Below are 12,257 nucleotides of genomic sequence, written 5' to 3'. Positions count from 1 at the left end.
GAAGATTTTAGATATAACCTTACCTAGAATTCTATCATTGCAGTCAGGCATTCTCTTGTCCTTGCATATAAAATGAAGCAAAGGCAATGACTTGATATCGGGCAGAAGAGAAATGAGGCATATAAGGAAAAGGATCTGTTAAGCAACACACTAAAATCCTTGAATAAATGCCCTGTCAAGAAGAGCAAGAAGCTCTGTATTACCATATTAAGTATTCAAGGAGATTCTTTTATCCCCCATGAAAGAAAAGAAAAACACTGCACTAAATGGGATAACACTATCTTAGAACAGGACACCTAAGTTATATATAGATATATATGTGGACATACATCTGTTCTCCACAGAACAGATTGACTAGCCCTCTGGTGAAATAAGTTGATTACTATGAGGTAAACCATATTTGAAAACACCTTTTCTTTAGGAGACATGGGTCAGTGAGAGATCAAAGAGCTAAGTATACACTTTGCATGAACAGATGCTTTGCTGATTCAATATCCAGTGAAGTATGACCCTCAAAGCATTGCCAGGAGTGACCCCCAAGCACAAAGCCAGGAGTGCCCCTGAACACCACCAGGAGTGAACCACCCACCCCCACCCTTGAAAACGATGTGTCTCCTACTCTAAATGTCATGCTTTATAGGCTTGCAAACACAGGCATTCTAAGTGGAATGCATGGCTTCTTTAAAAATGGAATAAAATTTATTAGCACATCTATAATGAGAAAAAACAGTTTAGCAGATAATAGACCTATATAGACTCAACGGGACTATATATCCTTATGTCCTCAAATTGATCACATATAAGTTATTCAGCATCACCTCTACTATTGATATTATAACTATGTTTCTATATAAGACAATGTTTTGAAAATCTTCATCCTTGTTTGTAGGTAAATTATAACAAGAAGTTCTTCCACTTTCAAAACATTTTGCTTCAGTAAATCTTGGCATATCGTAAAATTATTTATCCTGTTATTATGAAGCACTTCCGTTAAAAAGGCAGCTTGCATATTTCTAGGTAATAAGAAACTAAAATCTGTATCAGGAATATTAACAAGTGATTAATATTAATAGATAAATAAATCTTATGTGACTCACATTATATTTTCTTTTTTTACTATTTTCTCCCAATAAGACCATATTCCCAATATTTTCTTTATATAATGCAATGGTAATCACAAGTTTAAGTCAAAATTATGGAGGGGCTGGAGATATACTTTAAGAGGTAGAGCATGTGCCTTGAGAGTATGCTATCCTGAGTTTAATCTCTGGTACTTCATGCCCACCCATCAAACAACACATTTCATCACACTTGCTGCACCCAGTACTTTCTAGCTAAGACTAAGACTAATGGAGTTTCACATGAATTGATTCTGTAAATTTAGGAATTTCTGAGGGCATCCCTTCAAGAAACTCCTAAATGAAATCTCTTCATCTAAGTTATTAGTGACCCACCAAAGAAATGTGCCATTGAACTTTTTATGCCCCCTCCATAAGCCAATCCATAACAACTAAAAAATCAAGCAAAATAGATCTATCAAACCTTTCACGTCATTTTAATTTTTGTATTAATTAGAGAACAAATATCTATGATTTTAGACAGAGTAACCAAAGTTTGCATCAGATTGCAAAATGGGGAAACTGGTTTTATACATATATTTACCAAAAATAATTTATTGTAGACTGCACTTTCTAGGTAACATGTATCATTTGTATCACTTATCATCCCGTTGTTCACCGATTTGCTCGAGCGGGCGCCATTAACATCTCCATTCATCCCTGTCACATGCTAGTGTAGCCCAGTGGCGTCTGCTCATTCCAGGAAGAGGAAGAGCCTCATACCATTCGTTGAGGATCTTGACAAAAAAGTCTGATCATCTTGTAGGTGGGCGGCCACGCGTTCTTTTGATGTCCTGTGGAACCGAGTTGGTAACAGCTCTAGTCCAGCGGTCATCTCCAAATTGCATTACGTGTCCGGCCCATCTGATTTTTGACGACTTGGAAAATGAGACAGCGTCCCTGATTCTCAGTCATTGAAGGAGGTCAGAAATCCAGATTCCTTCTCTCACTTGAGTGAAAGGTGATACTCCAAGCATAGCTTTTTTGATTCCTCTTTGGGATACCCGAATAGTGTTCTCATCCTGTTTGCTAGGGCCCAGGCCTCTGAGGTGTATGTTACTGCAGGAAGAATGGTGAAGTCGAAAAGATGTGCGTGGAGCCAGAGGTTCTTCATCCTCTTAACCACTCCTTGGACGCTCTTGAAGGCAATCCATGCCGCTTTCTTTCTCCTGTACAGGTCAGGTGCCAGTTCGTTCTGCATGTTGAGTTCTCGAGCTAGGCACACATAACTGCTGTATTCGGAGATGTTCGTTTCATTGAGAGCAAATGGAACATCAGGAACTAGTCCATTTCTCATGATATTGTCTTCGTGAGATTCAGCTGCAGTTTGACCTTTCCACACTCACCGTCAAAGTCAGCCAGCATTCATGCCGCTTAGCTAATGTTTGGTGTAATTAGAACGATGTCATCAGCGAAGCAGAGATGATGTCATTGCCAACCGTCTATCTTCACTCCCATTCCTTCCCATTCCAGTGGTCTCGTGACGTTCTCGAGGGTGGCACTGAAGAGATTCAGTGAAATGGTGTCATCCTACCGAAACCTTCTCTCTACATTGATGATCACTTCCTTGTAGAATGGTGAGATCCTGGTGGTGAATCCATAATACAGCCCATGGAGGATCCTGATGTACTGAGTTTGAACACCCTGTTTGGCTAGGGCTTCGATGACCACTTCAGTCTCAACAGAATCAAAGGCCTTCTTTAAATCGATGAATGTTAGACAGAGTGGCATCTTGAACTCTAGCGAGAACACAATGAGCTTGGTCACCGTGTGGATATGGTCTATCATGCTGAATCCATTTCGGAACCCAGCTTGCTCACATGGTTGTCCTTTGTCTAGTGTTCTGACAATTCTATTCAGGATGACTTGAGTGAATAACTTGTAGACAATGGACTACAAGCAGGTCAGGCGATAGTTGCCGGTGTCATGGATGTCTCCCTTCTCGTACAACAGAACGGTCCTGCTGGTTTTCCATTGGGAGAGAACCTTGCACTCAGACAGGTAGCATGTGAAGAGCCAAGCCAGTGTATTGACGACTACTAGTGGCAGATTTCAGGTGTTCGGGTCTGCCATACATTTTTTAGCTTTTCCCATAATTTTATCAACACCTCTCCCCTAAACAGTAAGAATCAAGATACAAGATATGGAACTCATAACCAGTTACCTCTTCCTTATATTTGCAACTGTTTAATAATAGCTATTTCAGAACCCGATGTCTTGGATGTCTCCCTTCTTGTACAATAGGATGGTCCTGCTGGTTTTCCATTGGGACAGAACCTTGAATTCAGACAGAGAGACAGAGAGGCAATGTCTGTCATAGAGGCTGGCTGGGGAGGGGGGCAGGAGAGAAACTGGGGGCATTGATGATGTGAAATATACCAGGTGAGGGGATGGGTATTGGAACACTGGATGACTGAAACTCAATTTTTAACAACTTTGTAACTGTGTATTTCATGGTGATTCAATAAGATACTTTTAAAAAAACTCACTCATACCCAATCATCATTGGTGTCCAGTTTTGAGCTCTAAGCTATAGAAATAATAATGTTTTCTATACTTACAACTCTCTGATAATTTATTATAATACTTTGGTGAGAGTTGGGCTGGAGTGATAGCACAGCAGGTAGGGCGTTTGCCTTGCACGGAGCCAACCCGGGTTCAATTCCTCCATCCCTTTCGGAGAGCCCCACAACCTACTGAGAGTATTGCACCTCCACTGCAGAGCCTAGCAAGCTATTCATGGCGAATTTGATATGCCAAAAACAGTAAAAACAAGTTTCACAATGGAGATGTTACTGGTGCCCGGTCAAGTAAATCGATGAACAACGGGACAACAGTGCTACGATGCTATATTTGTCAGAGAGATTATCATACTCTCCATATCCTACACCGGTATTTTTTTTTAATTCTCTGTTCAAGTTAAATAGCTTTCTGTATTCACATTACTATAAACAAATATGTAATTCAATTGCCAAGGCTCTCAAGCTTGAGACTATTAAAGAAGGAACATAAATAAAACAAGCACAGATTTCCACATCTGTACAAAGTAAAACCTTCAGATGCAAAAAATGACTGACAATGCAAAAGAAGAGGACTGTAGGATGACATTACTTTGTCCTCTCCCCGCTTGCCACAAGTAGCTTGTCCCGATTTTCCCCAGAGTTTAGGCTTACCCCAGTCACACCCATCAAGGTGTTCCCGAATCTCTCCCATCCCTATGTTTAGTTATAATCACTTCTCCATGTTCTCTTCCCCAAAAGAGTTAATCCGCGGTTTTCACTTAATCTGACTCTGCTAATTTGCAAGGTCAGACCTTCCTAGGATACTGAATTTATATTATATAAGTTAATATTGCCTTTCTCCTCTTCTTGTGCCTTTTGAATAATTTACTTTAAAGCTATGTCTGTTTTGTATAGACACAAGAAGACAATATTATGTTTTTATAACTTGGGAATTAATTGGCCTCAAATATTATTCCCTCCTGGGCATCTGCTTTCTCCACTTAAGCCTCAGTTGCCCTCAGTTCCTAGCACCCCAAAGCAGGGTCGCCGATGTGGGACGAGAAGGACCCAGGGCAAGCGGTGAGTTGTGTGCTACCCTGGCATCGAGATGGGCCTGGCCAAAGTGCCTAATTCTTAACTATAAGTTAAGAGCTTGATCATAGAAAAATGCTGTCATGATCCAAAAGTAATGATGAGACTAGGACCCTGCTAGGGATAGGAAAGACTGATCTGGCCTGAGCACTGTAGTCTGAGATTGAGATGGCCCCAGGAGAGCAATTCCATAAGCTTTAAAGCATCTCTTATTGTGTCCATACAAAATGATTAATATTATGAATTCTTATATGTTTGCTGGCTGAGGAGAAGCGAAACACATTCATGGGACTCCGCTCTTGTGTGGATCCTCCTGCTGAAAGAGAATTAAGTCCTAGGAGAAGCATCCCCTGAGGGAAAAGAACCTTACCCTATTGATGGTGACCACACCTATGAGTATGCCCCAACCCCCTCATGCTGTGGAGATTTAACTAGGCTGTAAGAGTAGTTGGGGGGCCAAATCCACGGGGGCCAGATCCAGAGATCCAGAGAGAGATCCAGACTCAGAAGAGGCAGAGAGAGAGTACTAAATAAACTGATCGAGCAACCAGTTTGGCCTTCTTCCTTCCGTCGCCTTCCCTCGACCGACAGCACCCACAGCAGTTTCGGAGCACCGAATGCGGGCGGTGAGACAGAGCCGCCCGGAGAGCCGGAGATTGCACTTGCCCATCAGCGAGCTTTAGTATTTTACAGAGGACTTTTTCTATATATGTATCAATTGCAGTGTCCACTCCATTGTATATTTTGTCATATTGTATTTAAATAGTGTCTGTAAGTACATCCACACATACACATATTTCTCCTCTGTATGATGTCATATCAGTGGGGACCAGAGTAATAGTATAACAGGTAAGACACTTGCTTTGTACCCTTCCTACAACAGTTCAACCCCTAACACTCCCCTGTGGTCCTTCAAGCCTGTCAGGAGGGACCCTTGAAATAGACCCTGAATATCACCGAATGTGGTTCAAAAACACAAAAATAAATCAAAAAAGTCATGTCAATGATCTATCACAGCAAACACCCATGTGGGAAAACAAAAAAAAAAAAATGCTCTGAAACTCACAGTAAAAAAGTGAAAAAAGAGCTTAAGTTTCATATTCAGTACTGCATAAATGTGCCTCTTAGTTACTCTTGCATCCTCAAGTTAAAAAAAAATTAAATTCAAAAATCTTCAATTTCAGCTTGTGGAAGACTCAGTCACACTGGATTGCAATTTGTAATAAGTCTATTCTGTCTCTCTCTCCTGCAAGATCCCATACAGTGATGAGAACATAATATTTCCCTTTACAATTAGAAATTAAAAACTATCTATCCAGAGGTAGGTAAGTAAAAATTCACTTTGTAAGAGCTTTCCAGGTGTTTTTTTTTATATTTTTTCACTTCTTTCTCTTACGGCAAAGAAGAACCAATGTGGAAACTCTGGTACTTTAAATAATTAATTTTATGTTTGGTAGTTTTTGTTTTTAATTTTTAATTTTTTTTTGCACAAATCAGGAGTGTGTATGATGCTGCTCAAGGTATTTTAGAGTTAGTTTGCTATCTACAATAAAACATACTGTCCGAATTCAAATTTTGGTCCTTCTAAACTAATCACTATACAATGTAAACTTGGTTGCTTCAACATGAGAAATTATAATAGATGAAAATTTCTACTAAACAAATTGTGCTTTTCACAAACTGTGGCTAAGACCACATCCTCAGTCAGTCAAAATCAAATGTCTTTTCATAGGTCCAGGACCCGGGTGATAGTACAGCAGGTAGGTCATTTGCCTTGCATGCAGCCCACCAGTTTTGATTCTTAGCATCTTATATGATGTTCAGAGAGTTGCTCTGAGCAATACCAGTAATAAGACCTGAGTGAGAGACCAGCAAAAAGTCCTGAGTACTGCCAGGTATGGTCCCAAAACCAAACCAAAACCAAATAGAACAAAAAAACATAAATGACATTTCAGTCATTCCAATAGGCTGCCAACACATGGAAAAGTTCATTACGATCACATTGATCAAGTTCTTTTTTGAGTTAAATGAATATATTGATAATAATAACTTACAGTTTTTTAATCCCAATCTCAATCGAATTCACTGTATTATTTATGTAATGTCCCACAATTAATAGATATGACATAAACAATTATTAGCTGTGAATTCAAAGAGATGTTGCAACAGATGCCAGAGAAATAGAAAATATCATCAGGGATTACTATGAAAATCTTTGTGCAAAAAAATTATACAGTCTATAAGAAATGAATAAAGTTTTGGACTTCTACAACCTTCCAAGACTAAAGACAGAAGAAATAGAGCACCTGAACAGACCAATTATTATCAAGGAAATTGAAATGACAATCTAAAGTTTCCCCAAAAAGCAAAGCTCAGGCCAAAATGGACTTAATAGCAAGTTCTAAAAATTTAAAGATGACCTACTCCAGTATTGGTGCCAGTTGAGAGAAAAGGTGTTGACTGAATAAGCTCTTTGGAAAATAATAGAATATTGGCAGTTACTGTTTCTTGCTTTGTTTAGTTTTATTTGTTTTGTTTTGCTTTTGGTCCCCACACCTGTCTGCATTCAGGTACTGCTCCCGGCGGGCTTGGGGTTCCATATGGATCACTGGGGAATCAAAGCCGTGTTGGCTGCTTGCAACACAGACACCTTCCCTGCTGTACTATCTCTCTACCTCTCCCCTCAGGTTATTTTTTTTCTAATCCTCCTCTTCATAACAAATAAATTCTGGAAGCCAGAGAGATAATTCAAAGGACTGAGTACCTACTTTGCATGCAGGGACTCAGTACCCAGTACCTCATGACCCCCCAAGCACTTCCGGAGAAATTTGGAAGCATTGACTTGCATGTAGCCCTTTATCAGCACTGATTGTGACCCCGAAACAAAAAGAAAAAATGAGAAAGAAAGTCAGGTTCCAAAGAGGTGACATGGCTAGTTCCAGATTTCATAATGAATATGATGAGAACTGGAACTGCTCCTTAGAGTTACTTATTCCTGAATCTGTGGTCTTGCCCCTTTTCTGATAAACATCCTACAATTCTGGATCTATTTTCTATATGATTAGTTTGAATAGAGAACAATAAATCATTAAAATTGAAATATTTAGAAAAAACAATATCTGATCTGACTTTCTGGACACATTGGAAACAGTAAACTTACTTAGGGAATTTGGCTAGTTAAAAGGTACAAGTCTATGGTTGACTCCATGGCTTGGAAGCTGGCCTCACACTCTGGGGAAAAGGCAGCTCAGATAGAGAAGGAACACCAAGTAAAATGTGGTTGGAGGCCACGGGCAGGAAAGGTGATGCATGCTGAAAGTAGACTAGAGACTGAACACAATGGCCACTCAACACCCCTACTGCAAACCACAACACCCAATTGGAGAAAGAGAACAAAAGGGAATAGCCTGCAACAGAGGCAGGGTGGTGGGGGGACATGGGATTAGGGGGTGGCAGGAATGCTGGGTTTATTAATGGTGGAGAATGGGCACTGGTGAAGGATGGTTTCTCGAACATTGTATGAGGGAAACACAAGCACAAAAATGTATAAATCTGTAACTGTACCCTCACGGTGATTCACTAATTTAAATTAATTTAAATTTTTTTAAAAAAAGAAATGCTTTTCTTAAAAAGTAAAAAAAAAAGTACAAGTCTATTATAAATTACTATCACTCCTAGTTCTTAAGTTTAGATATGCACAACTTATTCCACAGACACTGATTTTGTTATTTGAAATACATCTTCTCTTATGTCGGGAGGGATACTGGGAACATTGGTGGTGGAGAATGGGCACTGGTGGAGAGGTGAATACTCGATCGTTGTATGACTGAAACTTAATCACAAAAGTTTGCACGTCTATAACTGTATCTCACAGTGATTCATTAAAAAAAATATAATTAAAAGGTTACCACCCAAGAACGGCTCCTCTGGCTTCTCAATGGCCATGCTCCAAGAGGTACACAAACCAATCTCGGAACCCAGCAGTTTTTGTCAGAAATGCATCTGGACTGTTTGTTAAACTATGGTGCCATGCCACCCCGGGTGAGAAAAGGTTTTGTCCCTTCTGCCTTTTCCCTCCTGGTGGTACAGTGGCTGCCCTCTTTCAGAGCCTATTGGACAGCCATGTATGAGCCTGCAGTGACAAGACACATGGGGTCACACAGGATGGGGGGTGGAATATGCCCTCTTCCCCACACCGACGAGACCGAGAGTTGCCGCCCATGAAGGACTCCTCCAGCTCCTAAACTGCCATGATCCCGGAGGCTCACAAACCAATCTCAGAACCCAGCAGACTTTGGCAGAAATACCTCCAGACTTAATTACTAAAATATCAGAAATCCATAATTGCAAGGCAATGACATCATATGCTCTTCATAGTCAGCAATAGAAAACAAATTGTCTAACGATGCCTTTCGGCAGGTCTGATTGTTGGGGGGAATTCCAAATAATAAAGGCAGGTTTTTTTGTCAAAATATTGAATGTAATCAAAGTAGGGAGAGAGTAAAGTGGAAATCATCTGCCATACAGGCAGGGAGAGGGGTAGGATGGGGGGTATACTGGGGTTCTAGGTGGTCGAAAACATGCACTGGTGAAGGGATGGGTGTTTGATTATTGTATAAATGAGATTTAAACTTAAAATCTTTGTAGTTGTCCCCACAGTGATTAAAAAAATTAAGAAATACATCTTATCTAAAATGTATAATCCTTAGAATTTTTTATAGACTATGCTAATTTTTTATTTTGATTCATTTGTATCAAGCAAAAATAAGAGCTTCTCCAAACGTTTTATTTTGTTATACTGCCACAGTTCTTTAAATGGCTACCACGTTGGAACAATAGCTTCCAAAAAAATGCCTCATTTTATTCTTCAGGGTATTTGCTAAGATGAAAATAAACTACGAGCTATGGAAGGAATATGGGGATTTTAACTAACAAGAACTATTAGATGTGAAAATATGAATTCTGTTCTAAACAAGATGCTTCGGTTTTTGTTTGTAGCGACAGAGCTGTCCTCAAGGCCCACTCCGAGCTCAGTGCTCAGGCATCACTCCTGGAGGTGCTTGGTGCTCTGAGAACTATATGCGGTGCCTGGAATGAACTTTGGCTAGCTGTGTGAAGGCAAGTGCCTAACTTGTTATACTCTGGCCCAGATCCCTCTAAACAAGATCCTTATCAAAATAATTTCTTTCTGTGCAAAAATCCAATTCAGTTTGGTTATACTGAGATTGAAGCCAATTCCATGATTTTTTTGTCTTCCGTTCAATTTTATTAAAACCTTCAAGTAAAATAGAACATCTGTGTATGATCATGGAATATATACTGGACTTTAAAAACTTGCACTCATTCAGTATGTGAGTCATCTAGATGTGTGTAAAATTTATATTTCAAGAAAACTTGGAATAATGTTTCAACATAATGAATCAAATGCAAATTTTTCTGGTAAGAATACATATGTGTATCTTTAGAGTCACTGTTTTCCCTGGGACATATTTGTTAATATTTTTGAGGTTTTCACTGCTGGGAATATATCCCAGAGAGGCAAAAAAGTACAATCGAAACAACATCTGCACATGTATGTTTATCGCAGCACTGTTTACAATAGCCAGAATCTGGAAAAAACCCGAATGCCCCAGAACGGATGACTGGTTGAGGAAACTTTGGTACATCTATACAATGGAATACTATGCAGCTGTTAGAAAAAAGGAGGTCAAGAATTTTGTAGTTAAGTGGCTGGGCATGAAAAGTTTCATGCTGAGTGAAATGAGTCAGGAAGAGAGAGACAGACATAGAAAGATTGCACTCATCTATGGTATATAGAATAACAGAGTGGGAGACTATCACCCAAGAACTGTAGAAATAAGTACCAGGAGGTTGACTCCATGGCTTCGAGGCTGGCCTCACGTTCCGGGGAAAGGTCAACTCAGAGAAGCGATCACCAACTACATTGTAGTCGAAGGCCATGTGGGGGAAGGGAGTTGCGGGCTGAATGAGGGCTAGAGACTGAGCACAGCGGCCACTCAACACCTTTATTGCAAACCACAACAGCTAATTAGAGAGAGAGAACAGAAGGGAATGCCTTGCCACAGTGGCAGGGTGGGGTGGGGGGGAGATGGGATTGGGGAGGGTGGGAGGGACGCTGGGTTTACGGGTGGTGGAGAATGGGCACTGGTGAAGGGATGGGTTCCCGAACTTTGTATGAGGGAAGTATAAGCACAAAAGTGTATAAATCTGTAACTGTACCCTCACGGTGATTCTCTAATTAAAAATAAATAAAATTAAAAAAAAAATATTTTTGAGGTTTAGAAATTCAAAGTGTATTACATTATAGGGGAAAAGTAGACAAGATTGGCTTTATTTTTTTTCCTTCTGTGTAAATAGTTTACAAAGCTCTGTGTAAACACCTAGTGTTTTTGTAACAGCAGGTTTTTCTTTCACTGATAATGTAAAATGTTTAAGGATAATAGCTTCACCAGAATTAGAATAGAAACCAAGCTCTATGTCTGACTTGAAAATGGCTATGTAAAAGGTCAGCAGACACCATCAATATCTGATGATTTCTCATCAGTACCTCACAAGGCAATTTCAATCCAGCAAATATTTACTGAGAGTTACTTCAGAGTACGTCAAACCCAATTCTGGGTTATTATTAGTTTCTATACATATACTCTAATAAATAAAGTCTAAAATATGCCCGTTGTGGAGATACCTGTTCTTAACTAAGGAGAAAGCAGTCAGAGTAACAAAAATCTAAGTTTTCACATCGAAATAGGGAGAACAATATGGACTCCTCCATATTTTAAGGATCCCACAGAGCAAATTTAGAAACTGTCAAAATGCTGGATTATATTACATTAACTTGCAAAAAAAAAGTAAAAGATTTTATTTCCATCTTTTGGTTTAAATGTCCTTTGGACAAGCTTAGACCTGTCATAATAAATATGAAATGACACAAGGTTAAAGTGCTGTGGAAAAACCTGAAGTTTCTCTCTTTCTCCTTAAACAATTCTGTAGTTTTAACTACAGTTTTAACTTCTGCAGTTTTAACACAAAAAAACTTGTGCTTTCAAAAAAACCCATCATACCATTTTCACTATAATAATGGTAATGAACCCATGCACAGTTTCTCTTGTATATTCAAAGAATTTTAAAACAAGAGTAAATTTTGCAAAAGGAAAAGAGTGAACAAAGTGAACAAAAGTGAATAAATCTATTCACCCTTCTCATGTTGTTTTGATTAAATAAGCAGCTCAGTGAAACAGGATAGCTGTTGATGTCACTGAATATCAGTTTAAAATAATTTAGCAGTGGATTAATAAGTAACTTACTTTATCAGCAATTTGTGTCTATAAAAAATTCACATTGAATTAAGTGTCATAAATAAATATTAGCTAATACCCTCTTTTGAGTAAGAAATAATACTTTGAATATTTATCTGCTAAGGAAAATGTCTTAAAATAGAAATAAAAATAGGTAAAAAATGTTCACATTGCAACAATAAATGCATCTTTTTATTATTATTATTTTGGGCCACACCCGGTGACACTCA

This window comes from Sorex araneus, chromosome 2 (genome assembly GCF_027595985.1).
Source record: "Sorex araneus isolate mSorAra2 chromosome 2, mSorAra2.pri, whole genome shotgun sequence".
Lineage (NCBI taxonomy): Eukaryota > Metazoa > Chordata > Mammalia > Eulipotyphla > Soricidae > Sorex > Sorex araneus.
The sequence above is the reverse complement of the archived record's forward strand: the minus strand, read 5'-3'. Positions refer to the sequence as shown.